At 30.3% G+C, this 7,558-nt stretch overlaps 1 long non-coding RNA gene across 5 annotated transcripts; it reads right to left on the bottom strand.

Annotated features, from left to right (window-relative positions):
* Positions 1 to 2,681: 2,681 nt before the first annotated feature.
* LOC111887602 (uncharacterized) lies at positions 2,682 to 5,938 on the bottom strand. Of its 5 annotated transcripts, none has more exons than XR_008224141.1 (7): positions 5,725 to 5,938; positions 5,434 to 5,514; positions 5,046 to 5,110; positions 4,655 to 4,719; positions 3,992 to 4,117; positions 3,381 to 3,537; positions 2,682 to 2,945 (listed from the first exon to the last, which is right to left on the bottom strand). It is a non-coding gene; the product is annotated as an uncharacterized LOC111887602 (long non-coding RNA). The 5 variants fall into 5 exon arrangements; XR_008224140.1 differs by having other exon boundaries at positions 3,992 to 4,120; positions 4,342 to 4,719; XR_008224138.1 differs by having other exon boundaries at positions 3,992 to 4,120; positions 5,725 to 5,936.
* Positions 5,939 to 7,558: the final 1,620 nt, after the last annotated feature.

Raw genomic sequence — 7,558 nt, forward strand, 5'->3', positions numbered from 1 at the left:
AATGATTTCTTGCAAAACAATTTATCAATTTAGTCAAAATAATTAATCAATTATCTTATAAGGAAACAATTATCTTATTAATTGATAAATATCTTCAATTAGATCAAAAATATAGTTAAATATATCATATAATCAGATTAATATTGATCTAACATGATAAGGTAACTATCCATAAGCAAAAACAGCAAGAAATCACGAAATACCCTCCATCTGACGAGTTGACTCGTCGAGTCAGGCTTGGACTCGTCGAGTCTGCATGGACTCGGTGAGTCCAGCCTCCAGAATCCAAAAAATCGAATTTTCCAGTTATACAATGCATCAATACAATTGAAACCAAGCTAGGCTCTGATACCACTGATGGGTTTTGGTCATAACACATCCTATGTGCTCATACAAACCCTAATGCTTGGATCTAGGTTTCTCTATTGTACATGCTTTGAATCCAAGACTATAAACCCTAATTCTAGCATATGGAAATCAATATTAACATAAGAAAAGGTTTATAATGTTACCTTGATTGTTATGTAGCAATAACAATCCCAAATCCTCCTTTGAATTGACTTTGGAAGGCTTAGAGTCACAAGCGTCACTCCTCTAATGGTTCACAAACACCATAAGCAAGAGGATGAAGAGGAGAGAGGATGGAGGTTGCCCAAAACGTGTGAAAACCCTAGAAGGTTGCTTGTCCACGTTTTTGGTCCTTAGATTGTAATGGAATTTTACTAATGATCACATTTATATTTGTTAATAGGGAAAATGACTTATTAAGGATATTAACTTTTCGGTATGTTCACATCTGGGTAACTATCTTTTTTGTGTACACATCTAGGTAACAAACTTGTTGGGAGTGTTCACATATGACCATTATGACCTGTTATAGCAGGTTAAATCGTAGATGTGAACGCTTTCAACAAGTTCGTTACCTAGATATGTACAAAAAAAAATAGTTACCCAAATATGAACAAAACGAAAAGTAAAAGTCAATTACACGAATGGTCCCTGTGGTTTGGGGGATTTATGTTTTTGCTCCCTAACTTATTTTTTTAACTTGGATGGTCCCTACTGTTTATTTTTGTTGCGCGTTTGGTCCCTGTCTTACCTAAAAAGACTATTGTGCCCTTATTAATTTATTTTTTAATTAATTTTCTTATTTATGTATTTATTTTTTACATATTTGAAAAAATTAATAGACCCCACATATTTGTATCTCCTCGGATGATTCCTATTGTTTATTTTTTAATTAATTTTCTTATTTATGTATTTATTTTTTACATATTTGAAAAAATTAATAGACCTCACATATTTGTATCTTCTCGGATGATTCCTATTGTTTATTTTTTAATTAATTTATTTTTTTTAACTCGGATTATTCATACTATTTAATTTTGTTATGAGCTTGGTTCCTGTATTACCTAAAAAGACTATTGTGTCCTTATTAATTTATTTTTTAAATTACTTTTCTTGTTTATGTACTTATTCTTTATATATTTAAGAGAAATTAGTTGACCCCATATATATATATATATATATATATATATATATATATATATATATATATATATATATATATATATATATATATATATATATATATCCTCACCATCCCATCCCTCATCCTCCTCAACTTCTATTTATTTTCCATCTTTAGTAATATCGACGTCTTCATCATCCCATCTTTTTTCGGCCCTTCAACTCCGTCGAATCAACACCACAAACCACTAAAGATGAAGAGACAGTAGGTTATGGTGTTGGTTCGCCAAAGTTGAAGTACCAAAAAAAGAAGGATGATGAAGACGTCGGTGTTACTAAATATGAAAAAGAAATAGAAGTTGGAGAGGATAAGAGATGGGATGGTGACCGGTAAGACCCAAATTAAAATTCTCAAATTTGGTTTCAGGTTAACGGTGAGGAGATACAGATATCTAAGGTCTATTAATTTTTTTAAATATATAAAAAAAATACATAAATAAAAAAATTTATTAAAAAGTTAATTAATAAGGGCACAATCGTCTTTTAAGGTAAGACATGGATCAAATGTGCAACAAAAATAAACAGTAGGGATCATCCAAATTAAATTTCTCAGGTGTGGTTTGAGGTTTATGGTGAGGAGATACAGATATGTGGTTTCTATTAATTTTTTTAAATATATAAAATAAATAAATACATAAATAAGAAAATTAATTAAAAAATAAATTAATAAGCAAAAAATAGTCTTTTTAGGTATGACCGTGACCAAATGCATAACAAAAATAAAAAATAAGGATCATCCAAGTTAAAAAAATAAGTTAGGGACCAAAAACACAAATTCTCCCAAACCATAAGGACTATTTGTGTCATTTATTTTTACTTTTCGTTTTGTTCATATTTGGGTAACTATTTTTTTGTACACATCTAGGTAACGAACTTGTTGAAAGTATTCACATCTAGGATTTAACCTGTTATAGCAAGTTATAATAGACATATGTGAACACTTCCAATAAGTTTGTTGCTTAGATGTGTACAAAAAAAAAAGATAATTACATAGACGTGAACATACCGAAAAATTAATTACCTTAATAAGTCGTTTTGCCTTGTTAATATATCAAGTTGTTATGTCATAATTTTCTGACACGTTTTGGTTCGGAATATTTAATCTAAATAAAAAAATGTTTGTTAAACAATAATAATGAACATCTTGGGAGTGTAAATCCATGTTCAATTGCTAATATATCTTTTGTTTGAACAATAATATAAATTTTATTAAGGAAAAGGACAAGGTACAAAAAGAAATTACATAGCCAACAAAACTTACAAATGAATTATGGACTAAATGATCTAGAGAGTATAAGTGAACTAAAAATTTTATCTTTTAAAATATAAAAAGAACCTAAACCACCAATTTTGTATAACAACTTGGTTTTTTGTATAGTTTTTCGGTTTGGTTTCGGTTGCCATCTTATCCATTCCTACATAAAGTATAACACCAATTAGGACACACTTAACAACTTTTACTAACCTTAAAGAATGAATATTAGAATTTGCATTTCTATAATATGTGTAATTTTATTGAAAACTGATATGACGCCCGAATCTTAGGTTGTGGGAACCTAAATTGATAAGAAGGCTTGAAATCAGGACCAAACTAAAAATCTTATCAATTTTGGAGTAAATATTATAAAATAAAAATCCAAAAGGACAAAAACTATAATTTATTCATTAGAGTAAATTACAAAAATGGACCATACGCTACTTTTACTTTGAAATTGAATCACTTTCAACTTCAAATAAATTTCAGTAATGTCAAAGTTCTAAAACATTATAAGGGTGAAAACTCAACCGAAAGAGATGTTTAAATGACTTGGTTATAAGCAATAGTTTTGTTCCTTAGAGGAAAATATTACCATTGTGAATTTATGATTGCTCCTTAACACCAACATTTGAAGTTGACTCATTATATGGTGCATTATTTAAAAAACGATCCACCAATCAACTCTGAAAAAAGGATTTCATAGGCAGATTCACAAAGATCACCATCAGTACTTATACCCTACTTATACCCTGAAGGAATAACCAAACACATAACTTTACACACCAATTTCAGAAAATGATACAATATAGCTGTGAAATACATAACATAACTTGTCTAGTGTGTATTTCATGTCTATTTTAGTAATTTTGTCTAGATTCTCACTCGGATCTCCACCAAATTATCAAATGAGGCTTGCAAAATAACAAACAATTGGTTTACCATTCCTAGAGACACTTAATACCAGGAGTCTTGAACTTTATGAATGGCGCGTCATTTAAAGAGATTATGGAATGAATTTGGTGAAGGGACAGACGAATGAATGAAATGAAGTTAATTGACAATGACTAAATACCCATATTATTTTAATGAAGTTAATTGACAATGAGTTATTAATCAAATCTTTTCTTTCCAATTTCATTGCAGAATCAATCTTTTGAGCTTTTCGGTGAACTCTTTCTAATCATAGTTTATATAAGAACTTACCCTTTTGTACTCATCAGTCAAGCTTGATTATTTTAATGGGAATATATCAACTTCTAGAGCCACTTATTCAAATGATTTGCCAAGCAAATAAATCTTTTTTGAGTCGGGAACAAGTTCACCAACAACCTACTAAAGAGATAAAAAACCAAATTAGATACAATGAAAAAAAAGCTTATTTTAGATCATGAGGGACTCGTATGTAATATTACATGACTTTAATGTTATATCAAAAGCGGATTTCATTTAGACATTTAATCAAATGGTTAATATGCATGTAAAATGAAAAGATGTTGAGAAAATAGATCTCATACTGATAAACTAAAATCGAATTAAAATTATGTAAAATGAACCTGATAATTCAAGATTGGTAGCAAAAAAAAATCACCTTCAGACCTTGCGTTCTTCATTACAAAGAAAAGAAAAACAAATAAATGAATAATAAACAAAAAAGGAAGGTAATGCAAGAGATCATCAATTTGAATATTTATATTTCTTGATCGACCATCACTTTTCTATTTATTTTAGCTGCCAACTTCATCCTTAAAAGTTAAAACATAGAATATTAATATCAAGTTTGATGTTCGAAAATAGTTTGTTTAAGGCTCATAGACACATACCACCTATTTTCTTTTGAAAATGAATGATATTTAACTTTCATCATACCATATGGGGGTATCCAGTACTATCATGATTATCTCTAATGGCTTCTGAAAGCTCAAGGATGTCACCTGCAAAAAAGTTCAAGAAATAGAAATTAGTGATTCCAATTTTATGTAAAAAAAATGAAATATATCAGCAAAAACTTAGTTCCCCATTTACTTCAAAGAGTTGCATCTCGTTTTGTTGACAGACTTGATAATTTCCGCTTTCCATACCCAAAATCATAATGAAACTTGTTGTAAACTAATATCTTACCCTTAGTGCTTACTATAAACTTTAACATAATCACAATTTCCCTTAAAAGTTTGATGTTCGAAAATAGTTTGTTTAATGCTCATAGACACATACCACCTATTTTCTTTTGAAAATGAATGATATTTAACTTTCATCATACCATATGAGGGTATCCAGTACTATCATGATTATCTCTAATGGCTTCTGAAAGCTCAAGCATGCCACCTGCAAAATAGTTCAAGAAATAGAAATTAGTGATTCCAATTTTATGTAAAAAAATGAAATATATTAGCAAAAACTTAGTTCCCCATTTACTTCAAAGAGTTGCATCTCGTTTTGTTGATAGACTTGGTAATTTCCGCTTTCCATACCCAAAATCATAATGAAACTTGTTGTAAACTAATATCTTACCCTTAGTGCTTACTATAAACTTTAACATAATCACAATTTCCCTTAAAAGACTAAAACTGTCAACAATAATAAAGCCCAAAAGTAACCTTTTGACATTCAAAGTCAAAATGCAGCTCTTATTTTACAAAGCTACAAACCTTTTTTCACGGAATTCAGAACAAAATCAACATTAACTTGATTGTTTAACGTAATCCGTCTGTTATAGTTGTGTAATGCACCTGTAGCATCACATTATCAAAATCAGATAATCAGTTGCTTAAACACCTGATAATTGTGTTTCATAGCAAAATCAAAAGCAATTCGATGCATAATTTATTCCGATTTGAATGAGTCCATATTGAAAAAGTGGTTTTTGGCATATTTGAATTGTTAAAGATTCTAACTTTTTCGACATTCAAGAATCTTGAATTGAAAACATGAAAACATACCTTGTGATTCTTGGAATCAAGTCATTTGCAATTAGCTAGGAAGAAATAAGGAAGATGGCCGTAAGAAATGGCTGCCGAAGAATCAAGAGACGCATAGGAGATGTGGTTTGACGGTGGTTGATTGTGTATAGAGGAGATTAGGGTTTTAAATTAAAGAGGGATCGCATACACATTTTTCAAAAGAAAAGGCGTTTGATTTTGTTTGGAAATTGATATCAAATTGATCTAAGGTGAAAAACTATTAAGAAAAATCAATCAATGACTTGATTGTTGCAGGTGATTTAATAAAGTTTTTGTTTTAATATATATAAAGATTTATTAGATTTTAAAACTACAACTTTTAAACAGTTTGGACAAAATACGTAAATTGTTAATTTAAATATAATATTAAAGTGTCAACTTAAATATAAGTTTCAATTCCACTTAAAAAACCCAACGAATATTTTCTGAATAGTTAAAAGTGATAAATTGTAGTACTAAATGCAAAAACTAAATTATAATCTCAATTTCACTAATATATTTCCTAAATATATTTTTATAATTGTTAAAGATTTTCAAATAAGTAGCTTAAAATAACTTACAACAATGGTTAAAAATAAGTCTATATAAATGATTATATTGTTACCTTTAAAATCAAAAAACAATGTTTGATGTTTTAAATAAATATAATGATAGAAATTAAAACGTTAAGCAAATAAATTTTAAAAAATTAATTAACAATAACAACAACAATAAATAACATTAAACCATATATTATATTTAATTTTATTCATGAGTAACTCGCGGGTAGAAGTCATTCAAACGGTTGAGATTATGCAGTTATAATAGATGTATATCAGTGTTGTAAAAATCGGCCTAAGCGGCCGATTAATCGGCGCCTAGGCGGTAGGCGGTGGCCAACCGATTATGTTTATGCCTAATCGGTCTATATAATCTTTGTGGGTAAAATTCGGTCAAAGTCGGACCTAATCGGAGCTAGGCGGAGTTGGGCGCCTGATCGGTCAAATGCTTTCAACAAAATTCAAAACGTTTTAGGAGCAAAATCGTCAAAACCATTGCTAGGATTCATTTCCTCTTACTCATTCCAACTCAATAGCATTATCAATTTCACAAATCTCTCTCTCGGCTCAAAAAATCGGTGATTTCTTCTTCTTCCAAGGATTTCGTCTACAAATTTCTCTGGTACGTCGTCGTCTTCCAAGGCCCAAGCTTGTTGTTGCCTTCCAAGGTCATCGTCGCAATCCAATCGGTGCTAGGTTGTGCCATTGTTCCTTCTCCTTCAACATCCACTATCGTCGTTCATTCTCCTTCGACATCCTCCGCTCCTCCAAAATCCATCCAACATCAGACTTCGTCTTTTGCGAAGGTTAATTTTTCTACATTCACAAAGATTATATGTTTTATAGTTTTAGCTTTTTGAAAGGAATCATATTGTTCACATTGATTAATTGGTACCTCATTTATGTAGGAGGATGTGGTTTTTACACAAGTTATCACTCCTCCCCTGCTCGACTCTGACTCCTCAAGTGATGACGACTCTGATGCTCTACTTCCCACAGCTCTATTATCGACATCTCTTTCAGCGTCGTAGCCTAAAGTAACTGTCCATCATGAATCATCTTCGGTTTTACCTTCTTGAGATATTTCCAAATCTTAGCTTGTTATCTGTTATTAGTCTTTTATTTCGGTTTTACATTCAAAGAGATATTTCCAAATACAACTGAAGAAATGATAACATCATACCCTTTCAGAGTTTTATGCATGAAGAGGTTGATAGGATGCTTGATATGGGTTTTAAACCTCAAATAAGGAAGATTATAGATGAAATACCTCC

Source organism: Lactuca sativa, chromosome 5, assembly GCF_002870075.4.
Source record: "Lactuca sativa cultivar Salinas chromosome 5, Lsat_Salinas_v11, whole genome shotgun sequence".
NCBI lineage: Eukaryota > Viridiplantae > Streptophyta > Magnoliopsida > Asterales > Asteraceae > Lactuca > Lactuca sativa.